This window comes from Ambystoma mexicanum, chromosome 2p (genome assembly GCF_040938575.1).
Source record: "Ambystoma mexicanum isolate Mex_15411 chromosome 2p, UKY_AmexF1_1, whole genome shotgun sequence".
Classification (NCBI taxonomy): Eukaryota; Metazoa; Chordata; class Amphibia; order Caudata; family Ambystomatidae; genus Ambystoma; species Ambystoma mexicanum.
In genome coordinates, this window is record NC_090923.1 from 17333747 (window position 1) to 17352883 (window position 19137).

Here is a 19137-nt window from a genome sequence, read left to right on the forward strand (position 1 = left end):
GGACTGGAGTCTTCAGGGACTCTAGGAATAATACAGAGACAGTGCCTCAGAGTGCTGCAGTGAAACAGTACAGGGTTGCAAGGGCAACAACAGGACTGCAATCAGGTCAGAGCATTCTTAGGCAGCTGTGATACGGTCAGAGCACCTGCCGTGGGGAGACGGTGTAGGGTCGATGTGGTAAAGGGTACAGGGTAGTAGTGTGAGTGTGGAGGCCTGAGTTAACGTGCAGTAGGGCAGATACCAGTTACAGATTACAGTTTCAGTTACAAAATGGCAGGTGCCAGTCGACTGACCAGGCAAGAGGCAGGGGCAGATCTGTCATATATATTGTGGTCGAGGGCAGTACTGGAGAGGTTGAGGAGCATGGTGGGAAATTGGGATGTGGTCCCTCAGTCGATACAAAGGAATAAGGAGGTGGGGGTCACCCAGGAGTTACAAAGGGTACCGCAGGGAAGGGACAACGGAGATAGTGTAGAACTACATATGAAGCACAACGATATCACAAAGGGGAAGGAGATAGGGAGGGATCAGAGGCCCTCAGATTCTGCAGTAATGCTTACACAATCTTTCATGAGGGCCACAATATGGTGGCTGCTGCCAGATGAGATATTGAGGATGGTGGAAGGGAAGGTGGATGTGGAGGAAACGTTAATGTCCACCCAGGGGTGGGCAGACATTCTGAATGCAGCTGATGACGCATGGCTGAAAGTGAGTGCCGGTGAAGGAGTGCAAGGAGTGGGAGAAGGGGCAGGATTGTGAGATGCTAGCACCAGTGCCTGTGGGGGTTGAAATGGATGATGCCGAACGCTGTGGGGGTGGCTCTATGTATTTCCGAGAAAGAGGAGGAAGAAGGAGGAGACACTGGCTGGCTAGGTACTGGGGGAGGCACCTGTGTGCAACACAGTGGTAGGAGGACATTCTGGAAAAAAGTGGTACAATGACAGATTTGGCAAATAGGTGACTGCAGGGAGAAAGAGACTGGGTACCGATATTCCCAATGGCTATGGTGATGGCCGCTATTAGAAGTACCACCCACATTCTGACACACACAAACGGGGTCCAGAGAGCATGGGGGGGAGACATGCCTGGACAAAAAGGCAACAAATAGACTGGATTTCGGAAGGACGGGTGGTTTACAGGTGGAGAATAGGTTTACCCACTCCATTGTACATAAGGATGAGCCAGGCCTGGGAGGGGAACAGTGAGAGAGGATCACCTGGGGAGTGGGACTGGGACACCGATGGGTGAGACGCGGTATCCCCCTTCTTCTGACACCTTTTCCCTATGCTACCACGTAGGATATTCCAAAACACTGCCCCCCCCCCTTTAAAGACACAAACACTTTCGCACAACACGAAAGACAACAGACTAACACCAGAGCCATTTACCCGACATGTCCCAATACAAGTGTCAGGCAATTGACCAGAATCACACACACCTGACGGCCCTTTCCCTTCCCCACAGGGATAAAAGATGGAGCATGAGAGCACCATACCAGCAAGGCAGACCACACGATGAGACAGATATCCAGGCACAGCAGTTCAGGAGGAGGAGAAAGACGGCACGAACCGAGAGGTGACAAGGAGAGAAGCGACCTTGCACTTTCTGACCAAGGCCGGTGAAACCTCTGTGGAAGGAATTGTAAGACCGCAAACAATAGCCTAAGTGTGTTGCAGCAGATGTCAACGGGACACGGAGTGTGCCTACACTGATAAGCAGGACAGAGAGAGATGGCTGCCACCGTGGTACTGGCCTTGACACCCGATACGAAGAAAGTCAAGCGGTTCATCACAGCTGGTGAGTCGAGGGGAGGACCGATAAATAAACCGAACTGTGTTGAACAAATGTAGCAAACGGATGATTGCAGAGAGTACAAAGAACTGTTGATGTAAATGGGGAAAGCCAGCTGCAAATGAGCCAGGCACCACGTGGGTGCTCACTCGAGAAACGCTGGGAGATTACCCAACTGTTGAAACTACTATTACCTGAAGGCCTTGGGAAAGGCGAGAAGAGGGTCAAAGTGGTCATACGGGGGTCTAGTAAGATCCTCTGTACAGTCCAAAGTCTTTGACTGGCAGATGATCATGAAGAGGGGAAGTGAATCCCATATCGCAATAAAGTAGAAGGAACTGTGAGATTGGCAAGAGTGAACTTGAAAGAAGGATGCCGACGAAAAGGGGTGAAGTCTAAAGTCCCAAAGGAAAAGTGTGTTGACAAGAGTGAACCTGGCAGAGGGTTGTCCACCTTGAACTGTTTAAAAAGATATTGAGATTCGTGAATATCACAGAGGGGGATCCAAGGGTGAAAAGCATCACCCAATGAAAAAGCAGAAAGGAACTTTTGTTGTTATTTTGAATGCATCAGGTCCTCGAAGGCAAGTTAATTTTTATGGAGCAAGAGACTTGGCCATCAAAGACCCGGTTAGCTGTAAACGGAACTGCCTTCTCGTGCTGGGAAAGCTCGAGCGTGTGCTGTGCTCCAGAGTCCCGCCTTGTCCCGTGTTCAAAACGTGGGGCAGTGAGACCATGACTACCGCATCCTGACATATTGTTTGAGAACACTGCTTTATTGTCTTATGAGCCCTATCTCACACTCTTTTGTATTTAGCGTAAGGTTTGGCAATAGGTTTTTCTTAGTATAGGCCTTTGATTTGACAAGGCGCCACTAGGATGGACTTATTTTGATTTAATGGTCATAGCTCACTCTATTTTAGATTTAGGTTTATATTAGGCCTTCTTCCAACCTACCTATACAGTTTAATGAACACTGTTGAACTGTGATCACTTGTGTCTGTCTATTCTTGATACCATGGCTTCCTTATAGTATAAATAAAAAAGACGACATTAAGGGTAAGGAAGAGCTAAGGAGAGAAGAGCCCCAAAGGATTAAACCATCACCACCCATCTGCTTGCCATGTAGAGAGACAGGTCATTTAGCCTGGCTTTGTCCCAAAAACCAAAAGGAGGAACCTATGGAAATAGGATGCCTAAAAGGAGAGGAATGGGAAGAACAAGAGGAAGAGCTAGAATCCTTTAGTGTATGGTTGTGCTGATCCTCAGCGGATTTTACATATGAAAGAGCTCTGGTAAAGGGGAAGGGGTTGAAGGCATTAATTGATTTGGGCAGTAAACAGACAGCCATAAGAGCCGACTTGGTCATCCCAGCAGATCCAGAAACAGCAACTATGGTTAGAGTTAACTGTGTACATGGAGATAACAAAATCTATCCCAGAGTACCGGTATACATTAATATCAGTGGGAAATCCCGGCTAGTGTCATCAGCCATTATCCCCGGACTTCAAGAAGAGGTCACTATATGAAGGGATTTCCCAGAATCTTCCTCTTTTCTTCAAGGACCTCCAACTCCACCCAAAGAATGTATACCACAAGATCGGTGGCAAACTGATTTCTATTCCCAGACCTCTCCAGTATGGGAATGGACAGAAACAGACCCTCATGAACACATAATACGTATCAAAGCCCCTCGATCACAGCCAAAAAGAAACTCCATGAATATGCGAGAGCACCTGGATAACATTTCCACTTGTCCTCTCCAGAACCCTCAGATTAGAGGACCTCGGAGAAGAACAAACCTATCCACCTTGCATAGGAGAGAGGTATGTGAGAAACCAAAGGGTGTCTCCCAGCTAGTCCTCAGGGACTTGTCATCCAGGTGGCCAGGACACAGCCATCGCTTTTGGAGCCAGTTCCTGGGGGTGGACCAGTGCGGGAGGATCATCTGGGTGAGGGGTCTTAGCCGAGTGGGGTTGAGGCAGCCGGTGGTGAAATGCGGTATTCCTCCCTTTCCCGTACCCATGATCCCTCCTACTTCATGGGATCCTGCAATGGCCCAACTCCCCCCCCCCCCTTTCCATGCAAACACTAGGCCAAGGAGGAGGGGAACTGAGAGTAATAATGCTAACTCTTACACATCGCATTGGACATGTCCCCCTAATTGAGTCAGGCAAAGTCAGGCACTTGACTCTAAGTGCATACATCTGTTGCCAATTAGCTCTCCTCACACGTATAAAAGGCAGAACGTAGAAACACACTCTGAACAAGGTGGAACACAAGTTAGAGCAGAACTTCAGTGACATAGGCAAACCTACTGGAGCAGAGAAACGGACCAGGGATGGGAGCCACGGGTGGAATACCCCAGGAATTCCCTACAGGAGGTTGTTGCCTCAAAAAGGCTGCATAAGACATGTCGAGGAGGCCAAATCCCAAACAAGAAGGCTGCATTGTGTTTCAAGGACGCCAGCGATCCTCCTGGGTGAACGGCAGAGTTAGGGAGGAGAGGCCAAGCCTGTGGTACCAACCTTGATTCGTAAACTAGAAGACATATAAAGACAAGAAAGAACAGCACACAGCCGGTGTTTTGGCAAGTGATGTGAGAGACAGGTGTGTGCTGAAGAAAGGTTAAAGTGGCAACATTATATTGCTCAACTGAAGGCTGCACGTGGATGAGACGCAAAGAAAGGCAGACCTGCGTATGAACCTTGAAGTAACGATAGCTTTAAAGTCAGTGATACTGAGTAACGGAGTGGTCCGGCAAAAGGTAGCCCACTCGAAAGTCTCTGTGAAAGGTGAAAAGTTTGTAGCGATAAAGAGAATGAACTGTAAAAGCGAGGTGATTGAAATTGACTCTGAGAAAAGGAGAGAGTAAAAAGGTAAATGTTGAACTTTGGTGCATAATACAGTGAACTACCCAGACCCAGAAGCACTGGGGCAGATAAAATAAGAGTGTTAATTGAAAGCTGGAAAGTTGAAGTGGTCCTGCAGAGGTCTGTCGAAAAAAAAGCCATGCACATTCGAAAATCTTTGACATCAGGATACGGTCCGAGCCCGACTGAGGGAGACCAAAGCTGTAATAAGTTAGGCTGAGGCAACCTCTAAAGAAGGTGTAATAAGCTTGGCGAAAGGAACCCCTGCAAGTGTTTGGTTTTGCTGTGAAAGGTCTGAGCCAGACTGAGGGAGATCGATGTGAACTTTTGCTGTGAAAGGTCTGAGCCTGACAGTGGGGGACCGACTGAACTTTTGCTTTCCAACGTCTGAGCCCGACAGAGGTGGACCGATGTGGACTTTTGCTTTAAAAGGTCTGAGCCTGAAGGGGCGTGGCCTGGAGCGCCACCAATGAGGCAGCTCCATTGATGGCCTTCGTGCGAAGCCCACTTTGATACAGCTATAACACGGTCCCGGTGTGTGAAATCGCCTGAATGAGGGACTGCAGAGAATCGGAAGACCAGGGGCATAAACAGTAGCAATTTGATCCCCAACAAGCCCCGGTTCACCCAACTGCAGCGAATCCCCGGCAAGCTTGCCGGCGTTGGGTCTCAAGATGACGGACATCCAAGTTGAAAGGGGAGGAGAAACAGGTCCGACCCCAGCCGCCGTTGCCTAACAGAATTTTGGAGTGCTCCCGACTCTTTGCAACGGGGTCACTGTCATTTCTGTCCCTCTGGGACACACATCATTCCCGCAATAGCCCTGTTGGAGGACAAAGCTTTGCAGCCCCCACCGGCTGTCAGAGGCCCAGCATGGGTGGAGATTGGGGGCGTGTGTCATACCATGTAGTACCTGGCGTTTGTGGAGCCGATGGCGACGCGGACTCTAGTTTAGTTCCGTTCAGCCTCCGCTTAGCCACGCCCTCTTTTCCTGTGTTTTCTCTCTTCTGCCCTGATTCCATTGGTTGTGACGCTACCCGACTCGGAGTCTTTACCAGCTCCTTCCGGGTCGGGGATGCGTCGCAACGCTTCCGGGTTTTCGTACCTACAGGCCTTGCTTGCTGTTCCTGTTCGCCTCCCTTTTTTCCGTGACTCCAGCACTTTCCCCTGAGAAGTAAACCGCGCCTTTTCCTGGCGCCTCTCCTCCCGTTCTGGTTCCCCACTGAACCGGTCTTTTCTTTTTCTCCTTTCCCGTATCTTTTCTTGTACCCACCTTCTCCTTCTCCTTCCAGCCTCTTACCTCCCTTCCTCCCTTCTTCGTTCTACACTTCCCTTTCTTCCCTTTCCTGTTTCCTTGTTTTCTCATACTCTTCTTTTCGGGGTTTCTTCTCCCGCCATACTCTCCTGTTTTCTGTGTACTTCTGCCCTTGCCCTACAGTGTACCGGATCTTTGCCTGTTCTCTGGACTGCCTCTTCTTGCCGTCTTGGATACCTGTCTATTTGCTTACAGTGTACCGGATCCTTGCCTGTTCTCTGGACTGCCTCTTCTTGCCGTCTTGGATACCTGTCTATTTGCTTACTGTGTACCGGATTCCTGCCTGCCTTTTTGGACTGCCTTTGCTTACCGTTTGGGAAACCTTGAACTACTGCCTTTCCTGGGTACCTTTCCACAGAGTACTCCAGATCTCCTGCTCTACACACCTTTCCGGAGATTCTCAGTTGTACCACAACCAACGAACATTGTAGAATTCAGGGGTTTTTTGTGCCTCGTAGGCTTTTTCCCCTCCTGGGCGATTCCGGAGGGGAGCCCCCTGGTCTTCCTTATTGGAGACACGGCGGCTTCCTTTCGGGGTCGTCCCTATCTCCATAAAAAAAAGGAACCTTCAAGGAGAAGAGAAAAGAAGGGTACCTGGAAAGAAGAAGAAGGTGAGGAGTTAGGGGAGGGGGTAACTTCAGAGTCTGATTCCTCTGACAAAGAGATCACCGATTCCGTTGACAGTTTGCGATGCCCACAGAAGGTAATGGCCACCCCGCAGCAGGTACAAGAGCTAGTAGCTGCTGTACAAAGCTTAAATCTGGAAATGCAGAACCTAAAGGCCACTAATGCCACCCTGCAACAGCGGCTGACGGACCGAGAAAGACTCTCACCTGACTTACCTCCGCTTCCCCTTGTGTCAGGAAAGTTTGACGGCTCCCCAAAGAAGGTCAAGGAGTTTCTGGATGCATGCAATTTACATTTCTCTTTTCGCACACAGACCTTTGCCTCTGACCACGCAAAGGTAGGATTTATGATTACGCATATGACCGGGAACGCCCTAGCCTGGGCTACCCCACTTGTTAACCTACCGGACCCTGTACTGCAAGATTTCAATGCCTTTAAAAATCTGCTACAACGACCCTTTCTACGAACTGAAAGCACCTTCCTAGCCTCAGAGGACCTGCTTGATATTAGACAGGGTAGCTCAGACCTCCTAACCTACATCACCACCTTTAAACAAGTGGCCGCTGAGGCAGGTTGGCAGGAGCAGGCCCAGTATGCCATATTCAGGCGGGGTTTAAGGGAAGACCTCAAGGACGAACTGGCACGGATAGAAAGGCCTGGGTCTTTTGCGGAGCTCCTAACCGCTACCCTGCGCATCGATTTCAGGATGTCGGAAAGACGTCAAGAGAAGAAAAGAATTAAGTCAAGCGCACCCCCCCTCTGGGATCCTTCATCCTCATCGGTACCCTTCCAACGGTCCGCTAAAGAAGAACCCATGCAGATAGGAACGGCTCGAGCACCACTTACCCCAGAGGAGCGAAAAAGGCGAAGGGAGAACTTCCTGTGTATGTACTGTGGTTCTGCTTCCCACTTGCTCAGAGATTGTCCGGATGTACCACTCAGAAAGTCGGGAAACGTGCACCCTCGGTAAATGTTGGGACACATAACCGAGGGGCCGTTCACAGTCCCTATGCTCCTCTCTCGGTATCCTCTGCAGAGGTCTCTGAGGATTCTCGGTTGATGGTGCTCACAGTCACACTCAGAATCGACTCTAAGGAAGTCACCACTTTAGCCCTACTTGATTGTGGGGCTGCAGGAAATTTCATGGACATCCACTGCGCAGACAGACAAGGAATTAAAAGAATCGCTAAACAAGAAAACCAGAAAGTCGAAGGGGTGGATGGCAAGCCCCTGAGTTCGGGCATGATTACTCACACCACCATAGCCCTCACTTTGTCTATCCAACAACACGTTGAAAGTATCGCGTTTGACATCATCAGAGCGGCCCACTTCCCCATTATTTTGGGTATCTGCTGGTTACGCAGACACAATCCCAGAATCGACTGGTCTAGTAATATGTTGGATTTTCAATCCTCGTATTGCAAGACAGAATGCTTACCCGAACCCAAGTTCGAGATGGTAAAGACCAGCTGTGAGGTCCGAACAGTACACTGTCTACCACACTACCTTGAGGAATTCAACGAGGTAGTAACAGAAAAGACACCCATCGAACTCCCACCACATCGGCCTGAAGATTGCTGCATAGATATAGCCCCAGGAGCATTGGTGCCTTTTGGGAGAATGTTTCCCCTTACATTGGAAGAGAAACAATACCTCCGCGAATATCTGGATCGCAATATGGAAAATGGACTCATAAGACCATCGAAATCACCCGCTGGAGCTTCACTGTTCTTCATCTCCAAGAAGGGATCTAAGGAACTGAGGCCGTGTATTGATTATCGCGGTCTCAACAAAGTCACCATAAAAGATAGGTACCCCATGCCTTTGATCACCGAAATCTTACAAGCAGTTCACGGAGCCAAGATCTTCACTAAACTTGACCTAAGAAACGCTTACCACCTCCTCCGGGTTCAAGACGGGGACGAATGGAAAACAGCATTCCGGACTCCATTTGGCCTTTTTGAGTATAGAGTAATGCCTTTTGGGTTAGTTAATGCTCCATCGATATTTCAACGATTCATGGACCGGCTATTTTCTGATCTACTGTGCCAAACCACGTTGGTGTACCTAGACGACATTCTTATCTTCTCCAAAACTCCTGAAGACCATAAAAAACATGTCAAGGAAGTTTTTCGCAGGCTTCAAACCAACCATTTGTCCGTCAAGCTTGCCAAGTGCGTGTTCGCAGCCTCCTCCATCCCTTATCTCGGGTTCATACTCTCAGACCACGGAATCGCCATGGATCCTTACAAGGTGTCTTCCATCCTGGACTGGCCTTCTCCGACTTCAGTCAAAGAGGTCCAACGGTTTTTGGGTCTGGCGAACTTCTATAGGAGGTTTATCCCCAATTTTTCTCAAAAAATTCTGCCTATCACTTCTCTCCTAAAGAAGACGACAACATCATTCAAATGGTCAATTGAGGCCGAAGACAGTTTCAAGATCCTCAAGAAAGCTTTCTGCTCAGCTCCCATACTACAACAACCTAACCAACACCGACCCTTCATTCTGGAGACAGACGCTTCCTCAGCAGCTATAGGAGCTGTTCTGCTTCAAGAAATACGGAATGTTGAACATCCGGTGGCTTACTTCTCCAAGACCTTAACCCCCAGTCAAAGGAATTACTCAGTCATAGAAAGGGAGTTATTAGCTATGAAAGCGGCTTGTTTGGAATGGCGTCACCTCCTCCAGGGAGGTGAGTTTCCATTCACCATTCGGACGGACCATAAAAACTTACAAGTCCTAAGACAATTCGAGTGCTACAACACCCGACAGGCACGATGGGCCCACTTCTTCGCACAATTTGATTTTCATATCACATACATCCCAGGCAAACTGAACCTAGTAGCAGACTCACTTTCCCGCCGAAGCGACTACCTGCCAGAGACAGAGACATCTTCCGAATTCATGTTCCCCAAGACAAGAACCATCGGAGTGGTTTCAACATTCCTCAGACAAGTACAGGAGGACTCCGGAGGTTGTTTCGAGTTGGAAAAACACCCCAAAGACTTGTCTTATGAAGTCAGAGACGGTCTTTATATAGTCAAGGGACGACTGTACCTACCCACACAATCTTTCCGCAAAATGGCACTGAACTGGTGCCATGACTCCAAACTAGCGGGACATCGAGGCGGAAACCAACACTCTCGAGTATCTTCAACGACACTTTTACTGGCCAAAGATGAGAGAGGATGTGGATCGTTATGTTCAGTCCTGCATTGTTTGTCTTCGGAGTAAGTCTTCACGCCAACGACCAATCGGTCTCCTCGAACCATGTGAAGTGCCCAAGAGTCCTTGGAGCACCATCTCTACTGACTTTATTGTGGACTTACCCCCATCTCAAGGTTGCACATGTATCATGGTAGTGGTGGACTCGTTCACCAAGCTGGCTCACTTTTCTCCATTACCAGGGGTTCCCACAGCGGATAAGATGGCGGGCGTATTTCTCCAGGACATCTTTAGATTGCATGGTATGCCAAACAAGATAATATCAGACCGCGGTAGCCAGTACACCTCCCGGTTCTGGAAGGCATTATGTGTCAGACTAGGGATTGAAAGAGCTCTCACTTCTGGATTTCACCCGCAATCCAACGGACAAACTGAACGTTTGAACGGGACTTTAGAGCAGTACCTACGGTGCTTTATCAATTCCCAACAGGATAACTGGTACACATTACTCCCACTCGCAGAATTCTCCTATAATAATTCTGTACATTCTGCTATTGGGTGTAGTCCTTTTTTTTGTACTTATGGATACCATCCTCGTTCTATTCTTCCTGTCTCTGATCTTTCTTCTGATTTGCCAGCTGTCGATTCATCCCTCTCTCTTCTCAAGGAAACTCACAAGAAGGCACAGGAGGGCCTTCGATCGGCTCAAGCGCGCTATTGCGTTCAAGCCAATAAATATCGTCGGCCGGTTCCGGGGTGGGAGGTAGGAACCAGAGTCATGCTTTCCACTCGATACCTACCACGTTGGGTCCATCCCTCCAAGCTGTCTCCCAAGTTCTTAGGGCCATATGAGATAATACAAAAGGTCAACCCAGTGGCCTTTCGTTTGCGATTACCCACAAATCTAAAGAGGGTCCACCCTGTATTCCATGCCTCCCAACTCAAGTCCTTCCAGGCTGACCCCTGGGCACGTCAGGCTAATCAAAACCCGATTCCTCGGGGTCCCTCACAGACGGAGTTTGAAGTTGCCCAACTCTGTGACTCAAGATACCGTAAGGGTAGATTAGAGTATTTGGTCAAGTGGAAAGGCTATCCCTCCTCGGAAAATTCCTGGGAACCCATCACTCACATTAATGCACCTTCCTTGCTTCGCAAGTACCAATTTTTTCACCCGGGGAAACCGGGGGGTGGGGCCTATCGGAGGGGGCATACTGTCATACCATGTAGTACCTGGCGTTTGTGGAGCCGATGGTGACGCAGACTCTAGTTTAGTTCCGTTCAGCCTCCGCTTAGCCACGCCCCCTTTTCCTGTGTTTTCTCTCTTCTGCCCTGATTCCATTGGTTGTGACGCTACCCGACTCGGAGTCTTTACCAGCTCCTTCCGGGTCGGGGATGCGTCGCAACGCTTCCGGGTTTTCGTACCTACAGGCCTTGCTTGCTGTTCCCGTTCGCCTCCCTTTTTCCGTGACTCCAGCACTTTCCCCTGAGAAGTAAACCGCGCCTTTTCCTGGCGCCTCTCCTCCCGTTTTGGTTCCCCACTGAACCGGTCTTTTCTTTTTCTCCTTTCCCGTATCTTTTCTTGTACCCACCTTCTCCTTCTCCTTCCAGCCTCTTACCTCCCTTCCTCCCTTCTTCGTTCTACACTTCCCTTTCTTCCCTTTCCTGTTTCCTTGTTTTCTCATACTCTTCTTTTCGGGGTTTCTTCTCCCGCCATACTCTCCTGTTTTCTGTGTACTTCTGCCCTTGCCCTACAGTGTACCGGATCTTTGCCTGTTCTCTGGACTGCCTCTTCTTGCCGTCTTGGATACCTGTCTATTTGCTTACAGTGTACCGGATCCTTGCCTGTTCTCTGGACTGCCTCTTCTTGCCGTCTTGGATACCTGTCTATTTGCTTACTGTGTACCGGATTCCTGCCTGCCTTTTTGGACTGCCTTTGCTTACCGTTTGGGAAACCTTGAACTACTGCCTTTCCTGGGTACCTTTCCACGGAGTACTCCAGATCTCCTGCTCTACACACCTTTCCGGAGATTCTCAGTTGTACCACAACCAACGAACATTGTAGAATTCAGGGTTTTTTTGTGCCTCGTAGGCTTTTTCCCCTCCTGGGCGATTCCGGAGGGGAGCCCCCTGGTCTTCCTTATTGGAGACACGGTGGCTTCCTTTCGGGGTCGTCCCTATCTCCATAAACAAAAAGGAACCTTCAAGGAGAAGAGAAAAGAAGGGTACCTGGAAAGAAGAAGAAGGTGAGGAGTTAGGGGAGGGGGTAACTTCAGAGTCTGATTCCTCTGACAAAGAGATCATCGATTCCGTTGACAGCGTGCCCCGGCACTTCGGCTCATCACCCAGCCTCTTCGTTCATTTGCAGCTCTGCCGGCCCTAAAATGCCTCCTGCTCTGGATTCGGCTTGCGGCTGGTGCCCAAGAAGCGGATGGATCCGGCTGTGTTGCGGGCACGGGGTGTGCCTCCTCTAGCTGCGCCACGCGACACGAGAAGGCACTTCTACCCAGCATCTAACTTCCTCATCCGCTGCATGCCATCTGGCCCCCATGTCGCAGGTGCGGAGAGAGCCTCCCCCCGCCTCAGCGCCACATGGCGCAATAACACAGAGCAACTGCGGTATCACAACGCACAGGAGGGGCCGCAGCCCAGAGCTGGCGCCTGCACCTTATTCCACAAGTCCATCCTGGGGTCCAGCACCGTGCCAGATGTCAGCCACCTCTAGGGTTCCTCCACGGGGTCGCAATCAACATTCACCTTGCGCTGTGCTGTGCTACTCACTGGGGCTGCCATGCCACAAGATTCCCACATGTCAAAACAAAACAAAGGAAGACTTCAGAAATCCTTCAGTACATGAGGGTAAGGTCCCAGCTTGATCCTAACTGTAAGAGACCTACATGGGCACGCATCTGACCCCTCCCAGTCACCTAACTCTGTCCCTTTCTAACCCTCACTGCCGCACAAGAAGGGACCCTTCGTTTTGGAACTTGCTGTCTTACCTGCTTTGCTACGACCAACCAACTGACCAACTCCGGCCCAAGCCGCTCGCCAGGCCAACATAGCGGCCACTCTTCCCAACCCTAACCTGGATGCAGGATACCATTTAAGGGGTTTTACCATAAAGCTGTGGGGGATCAAGACTTACTAGGACACAGTGCCCCTACAAAACGTCTCTGAACACTATCACACTCCTCCTACTAGCAGTAAAACGACGGAACAGCTTGCCTTCTGCTCCAGAGTACCCGCAGCCCCATCACGAATAGGAGGTACAAACAATGGAAGGGCATCCTAATCCCTCTTTCACAAGGTGATCCTCACCTCCTCCCACTTACCATTCCTCAAATTCCACAAAAATAAGGTATTCTAAGCTTCAGCCGTGATGGCCAAACATCTTAAGCCACCGAAGAACGCTGACATCACCACCATGCTGCTTCCACCCGACAAAGGGAAAAAGTCAGTAACGCCAAGATCCTCGCTGCTACCCTCCTCAGACGGCACTGGTCATTTGGCAACAAAGAAGGATATAAAAGCTTTCATGCGGGACATCAAAACTGAATTTCGGTCATGCATGATGGAGCTCACCACGAAACTCGAACAGACCAAGCAAAGAGTCACAGAAGTGGAACAAAGAGTGGGGGAAGTGGAAGACTTAACACAAGAACACTCTGAGACGCTCCTGCAAATACAACACACAATCCAATCTCTACTCAACAAAAACAAGATCCTGGAGTACAAACAGGAGGATCTTGAAAATAGAGTTCGACAGAGCAATGTACGTATTCGCGGGATCCCCTCTTCGGGCCCGGACCTCAGCCTAGCAGAATATGTGGGAGACCTCTTCCAGTCCCTTCTTCTGCAGCTAGACAAAGCCCAACTCATCCTAGACGGTACCCACAGACTCCCACCCAGATGGGGAGGTGACTCCAACTCCCCCCCAGACGTCATCACCTGGGTCCACTTTTACATGACTAAAGAAGCTATCATGGCGATAAGACGCTCCCAGGAGGAACTAACATTCCAAGGAACCCCCCTACAAATATTCTAGTCCTTTGAGACCAGCACATCCGGTATCAGTGGCTATTTCCTACTGCGCTCCAGTTCTCTTACAATGGGGTTCCATTCGCACACCTGGGCGATGCAGACCCCATTCTGCGTCCCAACTCCCCGGAAAAGCAAGAGGGTGCCCCGGCTGATCCAGTGATGAGCGGCCCTGTGAAGTTGCCCTCATAACCGAAATTTCGGCCTGGACTAAGGTCCAGAAAGTGCAGAATGCAAGGTCAGCCCCCGTGGAATATCAGAGGATTGAAAAGGAAAGGCGTCCACCTCCCTGACCACCGGTTCTATCGCACCAGAACTCCCCATGCAGCAGATCTGATGCTCATCAACTCACTGAAGGACACGTAAGAATTTCTTAACTGATGCGGGCTTCGCACGGCTAATGCCCGGCTCAGAGGAGGATGTCACCTTCAATCCCTTGTAGTAAATTACAAATAGTTCTAGCCCAGTTGGCTAAGGGATATGCCTCCAGAAAAACTCTGCCTCCCGCAAGTTTACTGTTCTGGCTTCCTTTTGGAGGCTACTGTTAAAACCACAGTTGCACTCTGATGACAGAAGAATAAAGCCCCTGAGTGATGGCTGAATCGCATCCAGTCCAGACCCCGCATTTAGAAGATACCAATGCCCCAGGGATACCCGCACCCCACCAGAAACTGAAGCTCACCTCGTTAAATATCAAGGGCCTGAACTCCCCCTCCAAACAAAAATCTGTACTAAAAATGCTTCGGGACATGGAGAGATTGGTGGTCCTCCTCCAGGAGGCCCACCTGATGCCAGCATGCTTCTCACGCCTTCACAATAGAAACTTCCCGCTCCAATATTTAGCCTCTAATGGAACCAAAAAAGGTGGCACCGCCATTCTTTTCACCAGACATGTGCGACCGCAGATACTTGAGACCCTTCTGTCCCCAGATGGCCGCTATACAGCAGTTAAGGGCCTTATATTTGGACAACTGTATTCCCTTATATCGGTTTACGGCCCCAGTGAGGGACAAGAGACATTCTATGAATCCTTGGGTGAAATCCTCCTTCCTTTTGTGGAGGGCCAACTTTTCATTGGGGGGGACGTCAACGGGGTCGCAGACCCCACTCTGGACAGATCGCGCTCCTCGGCCCCCAGAGACTTTAAACTTGCTAGAGGCCTTCTTCAACTGTTCCGAACCCTGGGGTTGGTGGACACATGGAGAGTGTTTCACCCCAGCGAGGAGGACTTCTCTTTCCTCTCACATGCCCACAGGACCTTCTCCCGTATCGATCTCTTGCTGGCCTCCCCACAAATTCTCACCTTTGTTGACAATGTAACCGTAGGAGCAAGGAGGCTCTCTGATCATGCCCCTGTAACACTGACACTCCGAGACCATGACCCTGATCCGCACCCCCGACGCCAGTGAAACCTGCATGATCCCATCCTGAATGAAATGCCCATGAGAGACGCCATTGCCACTGTGATCAGAAACGTTTTCTATGAAAATCCAACCGAATACACATACCCTGTGAACACCTGGGACGCTATCAAAGCAGTAGTAAGGGGAGAGCTCATGGCACACGGGCCGGCATACCATAGAAGCAAACAAAACTCCCATTTGATTCTTGAAGAAGAGGTCTGGAAAGCTGAGGAGAATCACAAACGCAAAAACTGGTCCCCAAGGTCACACCGTGCCCTACTAACTACTGGGAGAAAATTGGAGGCCCGCTATGCTGAGGAAACAGCACACCTGCTAGCCAAGACTAAGCAAAGCTACTATGCTAGGAACAATAAAGCTAACAGACTCCTGGTAGAGAAACTAGCCATGGCAAAGAAGGAAAATACTATAGTAGGCCTCCGCGACTCTCCGGGCAACGTCCAATATGCTGAGCCGGATAAACTTCAATTTACTGTGGCCCATCTATCTGAGACAATGTCGGCATCGCCCCAGAACCAAGCAGAACAGCAGAGGTATCTACAGAATGCCGCTCTCCCACAACTTGAGGAGCCAGGCAGGGTGGAGCTGGATACCCCAATCACAGAGGAGGAGGTTGACACAGCCATTAAATCTCTAAACTCTAAAATCCAGAGCTCTGGGCCCAGACGGGTTCACAACAAGATTTTATCAAATATTTCACCCTCAACTAGTAGCCCCACTGACAGCTCTTTTTAACTCGTTTGGTGTTTCCGCATCGATCACTCCATCAATGCAAGAATCTATACCCATCCTCCTGCTTAAGCCCGTCAAGGACCCCAGAGAAAATGGCTCATATCGCCCTATCTCCTTGCTGAATATCGACGTCAACATCTACTTGAAAGTCTTAGAGAATCGTTTAGCGAAAGTCCTACCCAATTTAATAGACCCAGACCAAACAGGCTTTGTAATGCATTGATCCACTTAGGATACTATTCGCAGGACTCTAAATTTAGTGGCCATCGCTACACAAGACTCTCATAAATTGGCACTACTGGCCCTGGACACCTCCAAAGCGTTTGACAAAGTGGACTGGGCCTTCCTACAGCTCACCCTGGAGGTCTTTCGCTTTGGTCAAAACTTCCGAAAACTCATCCTAGCAAATTACCAATCTCCTAAAACCCTCCTCAGTGTCAACGGCAGTCTCTCTGAACCAATCTCTCTAACCTGTGGTACCAGGCAGGGCTGTCCCCTATCCCCCCTCATATTTGCCCAGGTAATGGAACCCTTCGCCCAGCAGGTTCGAGTGGACCCGAGCATTAAAGGCCTACCTGTCGGCGCCTCTCAGCATAACATTTCACTCTATGCTGATGATGTGCTGTTGTCTATAACAGACATTCGCTCTTCACTAAGATCAGCCCTTAAAGAACTTAGAAGATTTGGGAGGGTAGCGGGTTTTGCCATCAACTTTGGGAAATCGGCAGCCCTCGGGATAGGCCTGGAAGCTGGGGAATGGGAAACCGTAGAACCCCTATGCCCGATCCGATGGAATAAAAAATCTATCGCTTCCCTGGGGTCCAGCTTCCTGCTCGTCCTAGAGACGTATATCTTTCGAATTTCCCTCCGCTCTTTCGGGAACTTGAGAAGGACCTCAAGCGATGGTTCTCACAAGAGATCTCGCTCATTGGGTGGATACCCGCTTGAAAGATGAACCTTCTCCCACGGTTCCAAAATGCCTACTCCTCCCTCCCCACCGTGATCCCCCCCTGGTGCATTCAGAAGAAAATGCTTTGGTTCATCTGGAGGGGTAGGAAAGCAAGAATCTCTCAGAAAGCCACGACGGGCAATACTAGACTGGGAGGCCTAGAGGTTCCTGACCTACGCAAATACCAGGTAGCATCGCAATTAGGACATATGCAATCGTGGATTATGACCTCTGGTCACCCGAAATGGGTAGAACTAGAGCAGTCCCGCTTCTCTCTCCCCCTCCGCTTCCTCCCATATATTCCGGCTACTCTACGCCGAACCTGGGGTGGGACTTGGGCTTCCACTACTCACACTCTTAAAACATGGGACTGGGTGCTAAAACATAAGGGCATCCCACAGGGCCTGGGTCCTTCCTCCCCAATCTTCCATAACCCAGTCTTTTCTCCTGGGTCCCATCTGCTGAATTTCAAAAACTGGATTGAGGGAGGACTAGAATCCCTGGGACAACTCTTCGAGAATAATCAGCCCCGCTCCTTTGAGCAATGCAAAGCAGCCTTTTGCCTATCGGAGAAGGACCAACACTGGCGTTCTCACCCCCAAACTTCTCAAGCTGCGACACATACCCCAGGCACACTTGAACTCACTTTGAAGGACTTGCCTCTCCGGGGGAAAATCTCCACACTCTACAAACTGCTACAGGAGGATACGCTCACCTCCAGAACTCCCTACATGGCACAATGGGAGACAGACTTGGGGCATCCTTTGGAAGACCAAACATAGGTGGACATATGGTCTAGAACCTACTCATCCTCCTTCTGCATTACTAACTGTGAAAGTGCCTATAAACTGCTTCTACGATGGTACTATCCCCCACTGCGTCCGACATATCCCCTATACTCTGTTCTCTCCATTGGCTCCCTGGTGCACAGCGAGTTCAATTCAAGGCGCTGTGCATTGTTCACCGGGGCTTGCATGGCCATGGCGGCGAGTATCTTTGTGTTAAATTTGAGCGGTACGTTCCTTACCGCTTGCTGCGCTCAGCCTCAGCTTGTCTACTCATGGTGCCCTCCTTTCGTCGTGTGCGACTAGGAGGACGTGCTTTCTCTGTTGCAGTACCTCAACTGTGGAACTGTCATGATCTCTGCTTCCAAAAGATCAGGACTTGCCCGAATCCCTTGGAAGCAGACCCATAACCCCGGTTCTGGGTGCCAGCCAGTCCCAATTGGGACCTTTTGGACCCTGTCCTGGCGCCAGTGGCACCAGGCTCATAAAGATGCCCAGTCCCAGCGCTGGAAGCGCCGGGCTCATAATGCTTGGGTGGACTTACCTGCAGCAGACCATGCTGCTTACTTACCTGCCAGTTGAACCCCTGATCCTCTTCTGTTTGGGACTACTTTTCCTGTTGGGTGGGGCAGGAGCCACTCCCTAGGTTCAGAACACTGGAACTCTTCTGGAAAGCAGGAACTCTTTTCTTACCTAGGCGTGGCTGTGGAAGGAGACACCTAAGCACTACAGGAGGCTATTTAAACCACACCCGATGGATGAATCTTGCTTTGCGTTATTCTGCATTCTCTGCAGCAGAACGCTCATCGTGTCTTCTGCTTCTGATCCTGGGCCTAAGGGAACAAAGGCTTACCATCCTGGAATCCAGTCTTCAGCAGCACCTGTAAAGACAAAGAAAGAACAGGTTAGCACTACGGTCTTCAGTGGCAGCACATCTCTTACCTGGTCCATCAGCTGTCACCAACGCCTCGCGCTGCATTCCGGCATCTGAAAGACAAAGGCTTACCTACTCTTCGCATGCTCCGGAGGTCTTCGCACTGCATTCCGGCATCTGAAAGACAAAAGCTTACCAGCTCTTCGCACGCTCCGGAGGCCTTCGGCGCTGCATCCCGCATCTGAAAGACAAAAGAAGGTGCGTTTAAAGACATTGGGCAACTTTATTACTCACGTGCCATTACTCCTTCCATGCCGAATCCAGTGGGTATTCCAGCACCCTTCAGCTTCTCTAAAGCTCCGAACTTGTACCTGCAAGATAAAAGGGACAGTTAGTGCGCATCGTGAAGCAGGCTACAAGCGCTTACTTACGTGCTTCCAGGCGCTTCTATTCCTCACGCGGGTTCGATCCTCAACTCTCATCAGCCCGCCATCCGCCATCGCCGGAACCCTGCAAAACAAGAGATATCATTACAAAAGACTTTTAAGACATTTGAAGTGCCCAGAACTTA